We start from the raw sequence: 13,481 nt of genomic DNA on the forward strand, positions 1-13,481 counted from the left end.
ATGCATTGGTGATGGGTGTCCATGCTTTGGTGTTGCATGCAGAGCTTGGTGTTGGGATGGGTGGGTTGTGATAGTGGGACATGTGTGAGGAGTTGGAGTGATGGGGTGAGGCGAGGGTGGGGGTATGTGATAGCATGCAGGTAGGGAGGGGATGAAGTAGTGAAAGCTTTGACTTACCAGAGTCCATTCAACCAGCTAGTCCTGCGAGGCCCTCAGGATGCAGTATAGCCAAGACCTGCTCCTCCCATGTTGTTAGTTTTGGTGGAGGAGGTGGGGGTCCGCCGCCAGTCCTCTGAACCGCGATATGGTGTCTTGAGACCACGGAACGTACCTTCCCACGCAGGTCGTTTCACCTCTTCCTGATGTCATCCCTAGTTCTTGGGTGCTGTCCCACTGCATTGACCCTGTCCATGATTCTGCGCCATACCTCCATCTTCCTAGCTATGGTGGTGTGCTGCATCTGTGATCTGAATAGTTGTGGCTCTACCCGGATGATTTCCTCCACCATGACCCTGAGCTCCTCCTCAGAAAACCTGGGGTGTCTTTGCGGTGCCATGGGGTGTGTTGTGATGTGTGGGGTGATGTTTATGTGTGTGTGGTGTTTTGTTCGTGGATGTGTATGTGTGATGGTGTTGTGTCCCTCTGTATGGTGGGGTTGTCTTTGTTCTGCTGTCTCTCTGGCCTTCTTCTAAATTTCTGGTCGTAAGGGTTTGTGGGTGATGTCGGTGTGTGTTTTATATTGTATTGAGTGTGTGGAAGTGGTGTGTGTATGTGTATCAGGTGTGTGTATTTGGAATTGTCCAATGTGGTAGTGTTTTGTAAATGTGTGTGTATTTTGAGCGCGGCGGTGTGTACCGTCAATGAATACCGCGGTTGAAAGACCGCCGCAGTGATTCGTGGGTCGTGATAGTGTGGGCGTATTCCTGTTGGCGTGACGGTGGAGGTTTTGTTATCGCCAGTTTATCACTGACCTTTGGTGTGGCGGACTTGTGTGGGTGTCAGGATTTTGGCGGATTCCGAGCTGTGGGTCGTAATAGCTGTAGTGGAATTCCGCGGCGGTGTGTTGGCGGTCTTCTGCACGGCGGTAAGCGGCATTTACCGCCAATGTTGTAATGACCCCCATGGTCTCTTTGAATACACTGTCATGCCTTTTGGCCTGTGCAATGCTCCAGAAGCATTTCAAATGTTCCCGAATGGCGTTCTTAGAGAGTATCTCAACATATTTGCATTTTTATCTACTCTGACAATGTACCCGAACATATACAACATGTCAAGAAAATTCTTACAGCTCTCCGAAAGCATCATTTATATTGCAAACTAACCAAGTGTGAGTTTCATGTTACCACAGTTGAGTTTTTAGGGGTTATCCTTACCCCTCAAGGTATGGTCATGGCAGAAAAGAAAGTACAATCTTTATCTGATTGGCCCACTCCAAAGACTGTTCGAGATGTACAGTGTTTCCTGGGGTTTGCAAACTTTTATTGCAGGTTTATAAACCATTTCTCTCAAACAATGGCTCCAATCACCAAGTTATTGAGAAAGAAAGAAACATTTGTATGGTCTCCAGAAGCTGACCAAGCCTTTTCAACTTTGAAAGAAGCTTTTTCCACTGCCCCAATCTTGACTCACCCTGATGTGGATTGTCCATTGATAGTGGAAGCCGATTCCTCAGATGTGTCAATTGGGGCAGTCTTGTTACAACAAAGTAAAGACACTGGCCAACTTCATCCTGTAGCCTATAACAGAACTATGTCATTGCTGAAAAAGAGCTTCTGGCGATCTGTGACGCCTTTAAAGAATGGAGACATCATTTGTTGGGTGCCAAGTACACTGTCACAGTATACACTGATCATCCCAATCTCCAGTTCATGAGTTCAGCCAGACTTTTGACTCCTCTGCAATTACGCTGGATGTTGTTTTTTGCCGAATTCGATTTTGTGGTAACTTTTCATCCTGGTGAAGACAATCGCAAAGCAGACGCCTTGTCCCGCCAAGAGTCTACCACGTTGCTTACAGTCCAACCTTCCAGAGCTATCATTGTTCCAGACAAAGCTCTATGCATCATAAAAAACGAAGATTTCTTTGAAGACATCCGTAATTCCTTCACCATTGAGAAATGGCAGGCATGGGCTCAAGCAGATCCAAAAAGATCAATCAAGCAAGGACTACCTTTCCATGACGCTCGTTTGTTCGTGCCCACTACCAAGCTTCACAAGTTAGTATACAAACAGGTGTTGGATTCCAAAATTCGAGGTCGTAACCTATGGTATCTGATCTCTTGGAAAGGTTATGGTCCTGAAAGTAACTCATGGGTTTCCGCATCTGATGTTCATGCTCCACGACTAGTGAGACGTTTTCATCGTCTTGACCCAGGCAAACCAGGCTCTAGAGCGCGCTTGGAGAGGGGAGTACTGTCAACATCAGGGCAGTGTGCGCTCTATGGGTGACTAAAATGCAAAAACCCTGCCTTTATGCAAGAGCATAATTTATGCATTGTGTTTATATGAAGTATGTTAACCTTTTGCATTGCAGACTTTAACCTTGAAAAACACTATTAATGATGTTTGCAATAACTGTTCTTTTACAAGGTATTGCTGCAGACTTACTGAGTGTGTTAGGGTGTGGTCCCTTTCTAGGACCTTCCAGAAGCTTTCTCTGCAGCATGACTGGGTGTGGTTGTGGGCTGGGCCAGACTCTATATAAGGCCCAGTTCCACGTGCTCACTATTAAGAGGTCCCGGTGCAGAGCAGCAGCATTTTCCTGAGCTCCTGTTCCGGAGACCTACCTTGACGTTCCAGGCCTGCCACGCATTCTTTTGGTGATCCTTGAGCAGGGTGGTAAGACGGAGGTCGGGCTGGGCCCCCGATCCCGTTCTGAGAGACTCTTGAGTTTTAGGGCCTACTTGTGAAACTTTCAGAGTACGCGAATCATTGCTCTGATGCAGATCTTGGTGTTCAGATCGGCAAAGGCTTGCGCGATCATTTCATGGCATTTGCATATTCTTGTTTGAATCAGCAGTGTGAACGATTCATATACTGCATGTAAATCTTGGTGTTCAGATCGGCTAAGGCTTGCGCGATCATTTCATGGCATTTGCATATTCTTGTTTGAATCGGCAGTGTGCGCGATTCATTTACCGCATGTAAATCTTGGTGTTCAGATCGGCAAAGGCTTGCGCGATCATTTCATGGCATTTGCATATTCTTGTTTGAATCGGCAGTGTGTGCAATTCATTTACTGCATTTAAATCTTGGTGTTCAGATCGGCAAAGGCTTGCACGATCATTTCATGGCATTTGCATATTCTTGTTTGAATCAGCAGTGTGCACAATTCATTTACCACATGTAAATCTTGGTGTTCAGATCGGCAAAGTCTAGCGCGATCATTTCATGTCATTTGCATATTCTTGATGGAATCGACAGTGTGCGCGATTCATTCCCGCATTTAAACCTTGATGTTCAGATCGCTTACAGAGTGCGCGATTATTTCATGGCATTTGCATATTCTTGTTGGAATCGGCAGTGTGCGCGATTCATTCCCTCATTTAAACCTTGATGTTCGGATCGCTTACAGAGTGCGCAACCATTTCATGGCATTTGCATATACTTGTTGGAAATGGCAGGGTGAACGATTCATTTCCCGCATTTAAACCTAGGTGTTCAGATCGCTTACAGTGTGCGCAATTATTTCATGGCAATTAAAACTTTGATGTGCAGTGTTTCCTGAAGTGCACACAATTATCCAGGGCCTTTGAATTTTCTGCAAAGGTGTTAAATTCTAGATGTTACATTCTTTGTGCATAATAAGTCCTTAGTACAATTCCTATTGTTTTCAAGGGAATGTTTCAGATGACCTTTTGTCCTCATGTAAAGATGCAATGTTTGTTCTGAAACATTATTCTAGAAGGTTCTTATATTCCTAGACAGTATGTGACATTTCATGAAAAGTTCATATGAAACATTGTATTAACCATTCTTGATTCCTTCCCAGGTACCTAGACTTCTTGAGGTCTAGTTATAGTCATTTCGTAAGTTATCCATGGTTCCAGTATGACAACACTTAGAATCATAGTCCAGTGAAAATCAATGTGATAATATCTTGATATTGTGTTGTTTAACCTTTTGCTTCCTACAGGTCTCCTTCCCAGCTGTTCCCTTCCTAATCCCCTTTTCCCCCGCTTGGACCCTCTATCAGAGTTTTTGAGCTGTCTAGTGGTGGACATGTTGGGAGCATACGCAGGCCCGAGGATCTGGTCTCCCTGACAATATACAATCAATAACCACTAAGAGAAATCATTTCATTAACCACAATTCATGAATAAACCACAACTCAATATACGGGTAACAATTTTTAGTCCCTATTAGTTACAATTCTAAGGCATGAGGTTATTTCAAACTTTATTTAATCAGCTCAATATCAGTTTATTAGTAACCACCAATAATATATTCTAATCAATAATTGTGAAAACATTCGCTCTAAGGCTTCAACATAAGCTAGGAAAGATGAATAAACAATCATTAATAGCAGAGTTCAGCAATCAGTTTGTCAATCTTTGTCACTGTCAGTGTCACTCAAGGTAACCTTACCTAACTAAGATTAGCATTAGCATGTGGGACTTCATGCAAAAACAGTTTGGAAAAACATCTAGCTAAGAGGAAAATTATAAAACAGCACAGTTGGTACCTAGAAGAAAAGGCACAAAGTTAATCAGTCACATTGCCATAGCTACCTATCCACAGAATGTATCAGCAACAAAGTCAGTCTTTGTCTTCAGGTCATCAATCGATCAGCATCACATCAGGCTTTCAGGATCTCGGAACGCGTCTTCTGAGGCCTCAACTCTCCCCTCACATCTAAAGTTTTAGCCCCTTGTCATTACTTTTTATTAGAGTTTTTCAGTCCATCCCCCTAATTCCTAATTGGTTCACTAATCATCATATGTGACGCTACCCAATATATTTAATTCTACAAATGTTCTAGTATTTCGTCATTCTCAGTTCGTTGACTGGTCCTTTGTACGTTGTCCTCATCATCCGGCTGATCAGGTATCGAAAATGTTGCATCTTCCTCTTCAGTCAGTGTCCCTATTGTTCAAGTCCTGGCAAAGTACATTCAGCCTACTCTACACATATTTGTATCCATTTAGTTCCATCATCTCATGTCCGTCGGTACATTGCAGAAGATTCTAGCTTAGCAGACATTATCATGAGAGGGTCGAGGTCAGTTCACATCTCGACTTCAGTACAGTGGGCAATTATTCTGCTTCAGCATGAGGCCTGGCAAAACTAGGCCATAACTCCAGCTAAGTTAGTTCTACAATATAATGCAAAACATACGTTATACATCTCGTGTTATTACATTTTTTAATAATCATTTTCATTATTTGCCATATTTTTTATAATTTTTAGTATAATTTGTGAACATTGTCAGCCACTTTTCGTGGTCACATTTTCAAAAGTGCACATTATTTTCTATAAACATTTCTTTCATTAGTTAACTGCTTCTGTGCCTTGGACGAGGTGATCTCGTCCAAGGCACCGGTTCCCGGGTGCCTTGGACGAGATCACCTCGTCTTGCATCCGGGAACCGGAGGGAGCGCTAGCGCTCTCCCCATGGGCCCCCCACCCACACCCCCCGGTCGTGGATGGAAGGGGAATTCTGTGTCAGGACCGGAGGCTCCTATTATGCTTTCTCTTTCTTTACTGACTTAAAACAGCAGCCAATCAAATACAAGTAAAAGAAAAGACTACACATCTCAAGATGCCATAACATCCTATCACATGGTCCAATCACTATCCATGTCCTCTGTCATAAGTCCTTTGACCCTTGATGTCACTTCCTCTTTCCTTTGCTGCTTCGCAGCAGATAAGTACACGATTTATTTCTCTCCGATAGTTTCTTGTTATATATATTGACTTTTATACTGTTTATTTGATTGCTTGAGCGTCGCGATTCAGCGTGCTATTGTTTGATGTTGTGAAGCGCTCGTGCGCTTTTGAATTACTGGCGTTTTGCCAAAATTTTGGATTCCCGATTTTTAAGTGGAGCGGGAGCGGAGCTGCTTTTGCAGTCTCCTTTCTATTTCCTCAAACGCGCGCGCGTCTCCACGAGCCGATTCTCTTTCACTTTGAATCACGATCGGCTCGTGGATTTGCAGCGCGAGTGTACCGGGGGCCCCCAAACCTCACCAACTTGCTCCCTGACGCCCAGCAGTTTCCAAACTGACTGGGTTGTAAAATTAAAATAGGCTGCGGCCGAGAGTGCCTTCAGGCAGCTCCCTCCACATTCTAACTGAGGGCTTTTTCATTCCTAGCCTGAACTTTGGGGTTTTTGCACTCCCCCATTTATAACTCCTGGTCTACACGTTTATTTTGACTTATTAAAGGTACTTTACCCTAAAACTCCCATCATGGCTCAATGGGATGACCAGGAAACAGAATATTATACGGAGGAGTTGGGCAACCAACTAGAAGTAGATCTAGTGGAAGCCCTTGACCCCAGGGTCCAACAATTGGTAGATGATGCCCTGGTCAGAGCTTTGGGTCCTTTTTCGGGGCAACTATTTGACTACGCCCGTTCGCAGGGTTGGATGCAAGGGCAACAACAACAACCACTAACTGAACCTAAGAAGGTTAAGGACAAATCAAAAAATTTAGAATCTGGAGCCGGGATTAGTGATGTTCATGCGGACGCATTTGATAAACTACGCAAAAAACGTAGTGGGGAGCATAATTATAGCTCTAAGAAGGACGCCTCCTTCTCTCCCTCTTCCTCGGATAAGGATTCCTCTTCTGATGACTCCGATGACTCGAATTCCCCGATTCCTAGCAAAAAAGTTAAAAAAGCGCCCCCTCCTTGCCAGGTCTTAGACTTCGACCCCACAGAAATAATACACCCCAGAGCTTCCAAATGGGTTCCGCCACCCGAAGTGGCTCAATATGTCCAAACTAATTTAAGAAAGAGCTTCGATAAAGAAGTCAGATCTCGATTAAAAGCTGAATGCCCCAGAACGGACCTAGAAGGCAAGGTATCTGACACTCCAGAGATAGACCCTACCATGGTCACTTTTATGAAAAAATTGGCGAAAGATCCCTAAAAAGCCTTGGATCGATCCTGGCGTCGTTGCCAAGACAAATTGTTGGATCTGTCTGGTCCGTTGACCAAGATCCTGGAGACGGATGTCCTTATCGGTTGGGCACAAAGATCCATCTGTCTTTTAGGTAATTCCAATTGCGCTATTTCTGCAGAACGCAGAAAGTCAGTACTAATGCGCATTGATCCAAAATTGTCGGATCTTGCATCCTCGGAAGCGGGCCCTTCGGCGGAAGGTCTACTCTTCGGATCATCCTTTATTAAAGACTTGCCAAGTTCTGCTCTACTTTTTCTTCCCTTGACAAAGCCCAAATGTCACTCAAGAAGGTTTTCAAACGAGGCGTTTTTGTCAGGGCCGGTCGTTATGGAGGACGTATGCCCGGCCGCGGATCCTACACTAGTCCCCAAAACTATTATCCGAGAGGCAGAGGTGGTTGGTATGGGGAACAAGACTCCACCTTCTACCCCACCCTCCCCAGAGGAGGACGTCCTCGTTTCCGCAGGGGCCACCGCAGAGGGCAGCAAGGAGCCATACAGGACTCAAGCTTCACAGGTGAGCATCATTCATTACTCTCAGGTAAAGCTTGGGGGCAGAGTAGCATTATGCTTGGATCATTGGAAACGGATCTCTGGAGATCCATGGGTTCTTCAAACGGTCAAAGGGTTTCGACTAGAGTTTATCAGTACCCCCTCTCAACTCTCCCCTCTGACACAGATGTGTTTTTCCCTAGCAAATCAAAATTTTATAGACAAAGAAGTGCAGGCTCTCATAGACAAGGGAGCAGTCCAGTTTACTTCCCCTCATCCTTACGGTTTCCTCAGTCCTATTTTCGTTGTAGACAAGAAAGGAGGAGGTCACCGGTTAGTCTTGAACCTCAAAGAGTTAAATCAGTGGATCCTCTACAGACATTTCAAGATGGAGGGCATCCACATGCTAAGAGATATTATCCTAGAAGGATATTGGATGGTAAGGCTGGACTTAAAAGATGCCTATCTGTCGATTCCAATTTTTCCTCCTCACAGGAGATTCCTACAATTCCAATGGAAAGGACATTGTTTAGAGTTTCGTGCCCTTCCATTCGGTCTGTCGTCAGCCCCTTGGTGCTTCACGAAACTCCTGAGGCCGGTGATGGAATGGCTCCGAGCCAGGGGAGTCAGATTAATTGTATATCTGGATGACATTCTACTGATGGCCCAATCCCCTCAAGTCCTTCTAGATCACTTGCATTGGACCATCAGCCTTCTGCAAGATTTAGGTTTCCTTATCAATGTGCAGAAGTCACTGTTGAAACCCTCTCAGGTGATGGAGTTCCTGGGGTTCCAGATAAATTCTATTCTATGTCTACTTCTTCTTCCCTCTCAAAAGATTTGCAACATCAAGAGGGAATTGAGATCGACACTTTCCAGTCGCACCGTCTCTTTGAGGAAGATAGCCAGAATAGTGGGGTTGTTAGCTTCGTCTATTCAGGCGATCTTCCCTACACCCCTACATTATCGAGCACTACAGAGGCTCAAGATCAGACATCTACAACAAGGTCTGAGTTATTCGGAATAGATCCCATTGACTGGCGAAGTGAAATCGGAGATTCAATGGTGTCTCCATCATATGGAAGCTTGGATTGGCAGAGCGATTTTCGGCTCTCACCCATAAGTGGTAATAGAATCCGATGCCAGCAGATGGGGCTGGGGGGCACGTTGCAACTCCCTAGTGACGGGGGCAGATGGTCAGAATGGGAACAATCCCTTCATATCAATTGCCTGGAACTTCTGGCGGGATCTTTTGCCATAAAGAGTCTCTCCCCGCAGAAAACAGATTGTTGCATACTCCTGCGGATGGACAATGTGTCAGCAGTGAGGTGTCAACAAATTAGGGGGCACGAAGTCCCAGATTCTGGCAGAGATTGCCAAGGATTTCTGGCATTTTTTGCCTAACTCAACGTCTAGTAGTCATAGCAGAATACCTTCCTGGGGACCAGAACATCATAGCGGACTGGAACTCCAGATACCTGTCGGATTCCAGCGACTGGAAATTAGACCCTCTGATATTTTCTCAGATAGTCAGGGAATGGGGCAGTTGCGAAGTGGATCTTTTTGCCTCACGTCTCAATTGTCAAATTCCCAAATTTTACAGTTGGCGTCCAGACCCTTGTGCGATAAAGACAGATGCTTTTCTTCAGGATTGGTCCCAGTTTCGAGGTTATGAATTTCCTCCATTTCTGATGATTGCCAGGGTCTTGTCTCAGGTGCGGAGACAGAAGACAGAGATTATTCTGGTGACCCCCTTTTGGAGAGCACAGCCTTGGTACCCCATAGCGCTTCATCTAGCTTGTGCCTCTCCTCTTCTAATTCCGCCTCGTCAGAATCTTCTATTGAGTCCGGAGGGCCTTCAACATCCACTGATCTTGTCAGGGAAGTTGACTCTACTAGCCTGGTTAATCTCAGGTCTAGATGGAGTACCCCAGACGTTTCGAAGCAAGCTGCGGAGTACATTAAGCAGGCCTGGGCCGGTAGCACCCATAAGAGATATGACTCATCCTGGCGCAGATGGTCTAGTTGGTGTGATGGAAGGGGCGCCAATCCATTGGAGGCGCATCTTGGTCTGATTGTTAACTTTTTAGCAGAACTAGCAAGTTCTGGTCTGGCTTACCGGACGGTAAATAACTTTAGATCAGCTATTTCAGCACAACATTCTCTTATAGAAGGTAAACCAATTGGAGAACATCCGTTAATATGCAAGCTTTTGAGAGGTATACGTCTTTCTAAACCTCCTCAACCTATATATTCTGCTTTATGGGATGTTAGCATTGTTCTAAAATTCTTAGATTCTTGGCCTTCCAACAGGTATTTGTCCCGTAAACAGATTTCGGCTAAGATGATCATGCTCTTATGTCTTATCTCTTGCAAAAGGGTTTCAGACGTCAGAGCTCTGGATTTAGCTGGCAGAACTTTTTCTCCAGAGGGTGTCACTTTTACCGCGACAAGAAGGACTAAAACAAATTACAGGTCAGTATCATATCCAAAATACACTGAAAATTCAAAGCTATGTGCAGTTCAATGTTTAAAGGATTATGAGGCGGTCACAGAAGAATTTAGGCAAGATGTTAAAGGTCAATTATTAATTTCTTTGCAAAAACCTTTTAAACCAGTTACCTCAGCCACATTGGCCAGATGGATGAGATGGTTGATGAGTGAAGCAGGTATTGATACCTCTATATTTGGGGCCTATTCGGCTAGAGGACCTATGACTTCTAAATCTTTTGCCTTGGGTTCCCGGTTGGAAGACATTATGAAGGCAGCAGATTGGTCTTCAGAAAATACTTTTCGTAACTTTTATCACAAGCCTGTTTTGGATGTAGCTACTGTGGTAATAGAATAGCTTTAAACTAGCATAATCGGATCCTCCGGTCCTGACATAGAATAAAAAATGTTCTATCTATCGCGTCAAGAATTTTCAATTCTATTAAGTACACGGAGGCGAGGATTATCCCACCCTTTGTTTTTAAAAAACCACAATGAATAAGGAATATCAATTATTGTGAATATTTTGATTATTGTTATTATCCCTCCCATTTTAGTGTCAATTATAGAAACATAAGTTTATTTGAGACATTCTCAATTTCGTTGAGATATTACCTGCCTGTTTGTTGTTTACAGGTTCTAATCAGGAGAATTCCTGAAATTCTTATTGTTATGGAAAAGTTTGGTTGTAACGTTTTACCCCAGTTGAGGTTCCGGTGTTGAGATATACAGGAGAAGGAGATCCAGGAAGAGAAGATGTTCATATCTCCAGACTTCGGGATGGCGTAAGAAATTTTGTTTTCAAGTTGATCTTACCTGTTCTGACTAAAGAAAGAGGAAGTGACATCAAGGGTCAAAGGACTTATGACAGGGGACATGAATAGTGATTGGACCATGTGATAGGATGTTATGGCATCTTGGGATGTGTAGTCTTTTCTTTTACTTGTATTTGATTGGCTGCTGTTTTAAGTCAGTAAAGAAAGAGAAAGCATAATCCTCGCCTCCGTGTCCTTAATAGAATTGAAAATTCTTGACCGCGATAGCTAGACATTTTTTTATCCCTTCCCCTTCCACCCCGACCCCCCCACCCCTCCCACTGTGACATCACACAGAGGCCTCCTCCTTCACGCTGGAAGCTCAGCTTCCAGCGCGCTTGGAAGAGAAATGCAAAGGGAAGGAAATGAAGGTAAAGCAATCCGGCTTTTGAAATGCCCACTAGACACCAGGGATTTATTTTGAAAGTGGAAATTAGCATATGGGAGCGATCCCTTGGGCAAGGGTCGCACCCAGGAGGGCCAAATTTATTTTAGGCCATTTCTGCCCCCCCGGGGGCAGATCGGCCTATTGGTATTAGGCCGATCTGCCCCCAGGGGGGGCAGAAACCTCTAGGCACCAGGGCTAATTTTTATTTTGTGTTTTTTGTTGTTTGTTTGTTTTTTTAGAGAAGGGTCGATGACCTGGGGGGCAAATTGTATTTAGACCATTTCTGCCCCACTTGGGGGCAGATCAGCTGATTTTAGGTCAATCTGCCCCCAAGGGGGGCAGAAACCAATAGGCACTGGGGATTTTTTTTTTTTTGCGCCAATGTCACGCAAGGGGAGCGACCCCATAGGCAAGGGTCGCTCCCGGGGAGATTTGGGGGGTGGGGGGGCAAATTTATCTTAGGCCATTTCTGCCCCCCCTGGGAGCAGATCGGCCTATTGTTATTAAGCCGATCTGCCCCCAGGGGGGGGGCAGAAACCTCTAGGCGCCAGGGCTAATGTTTTTTTTGTTTGTTTGTTTTTTTAGAGATGGGGCGCAACCCATTAGGCAAGGGTCGCTCCCCTGGGGGGCAAATTGTATTTAGACCATTTCTGCCCCTCTTGGGGGCAAATTGGACGATTTTAGGTCAATCTGCCCCCAAGGGGGGCATATACAACTGGGCACCGGGGATCTTTTTTTTGGCGCCAATGTCACGCAGGGGAAGCGACCCTGTAGGCAAGGGTCGTTCCCCGGGGTGGTTGGGGGGCATATTTATTTTAGGCCATTTATGCCCCCCCTGGGGCCGGCCTGAGTCCACAGGTAGGCACTTTGTAAAAAAACACCTCTGTATTCTGTGAAAAAATGTGATGTGTCCAGGTTGTGTTTTGGGCCATTTCCTTTCGTGGGCGCTAGGCCTACACACACAAGTGAGGTATCATTTTTATAAGGAGACTTGGGGGAACGCTGGGTTGAAGGAAATTTGTGGCTCCTCTCAGATTCCAGAACTTTCTGTCACCGAAATGTGAGGAAAATGTGTTTTTGTTGCCAAATTTTGAGGTTTGCAAAGGATTCTGAGTAACAGAACTTGGTCAGAGCCCCACAAGTCACTCCATCTTGGATTCCCCTAGGTCTCTAGTTTTAAAAAATGCACAGGTTTGGTAGGTTTCCCTAGGTGCCGGCTGAGCTAGAGGCCAAAATCTACAGGTAGGCACTTTGGAAAAAACACCTCTGTTTTCTGTCAAAAAATGTGATGTGTCCACGTTGTGTTTTGGGGCATTTCCTGTCGCGGGCGCTAGGCCTACCCACACAAGTGAGGTATCATTTTTATCGGGAGACTTGGGGGAATGCTGGGTGGAAGGAAATTCCTGGCTCCTCTCAGATTCCAGAACTTTCTGTCACCGAAATGTGAGGAAAATTTGTTTTTTTAGCCAAATTTTCAGGTTTGCAAAGGATTCTGGGTAACAGAACCTGGTCAGAGCCCCACAAGTCACCCCATCTTGGATTCCCCTAGGTCTCTAGTTTTCAAAAATGCACAGGTTTGGTAGGTTTCCCTAGGTGCCGGCTGAGCTAGAGGCCAAAATCTACAGGTAGGCACTTTGCAAAAAACACCTCTCTTTTCTGTCAAAAAATGTGATGTGTCCACGTTGTGTTTTGGGGCATTTCCTGTCGCGGGCGCTAGGCCTACCCACACAAGTGAGGTATCATTTTTATCGGGAGAATTGGGGGAACGCTGGGTGGAAGGCAATTTGTGGGTCCTCTCAGATTCCAGAACTTTCTGTCACTAAAATGTGAGGAAAACGTGTTTTTTCTCAGCCAAATTTTGAGGTTTGCAAAGGATTCTGGGTAACAGAACCTGGTCAGAGCCCCACAAGTCACCCCATATTGGATTCCCCTAGGTCTCTTGTTTTAAAAAATGCACACGTTTGGTAGGTTCCCTAGGTGGCGGCTGAGCTAGAGGCCAAAATCTACAGGTAGACACTTTGCAAAAAACACCTCTTTTTTCTGTCAAAAAATGGGAAGTGTCCACATTGTGTTTTGGGGCATTTCCTGTCGCCGGTGCTAGTCCTACCCACACAAGTGAGGTATCATTTTTATCTGGAGACTTGGGGGAACAGAGAATAGCAAAACAA

This window comes from Pleurodeles waltl, chromosome 6 (assembly GCF_031143425.1).
Source record: "Pleurodeles waltl isolate 20211129_DDA chromosome 6, aPleWal1.hap1.20221129, whole genome shotgun sequence".
Taxonomy (NCBI): Eukaryota; Metazoa; Chordata; class Amphibia; order Caudata; family Salamandridae; genus Pleurodeles; species Pleurodeles waltl.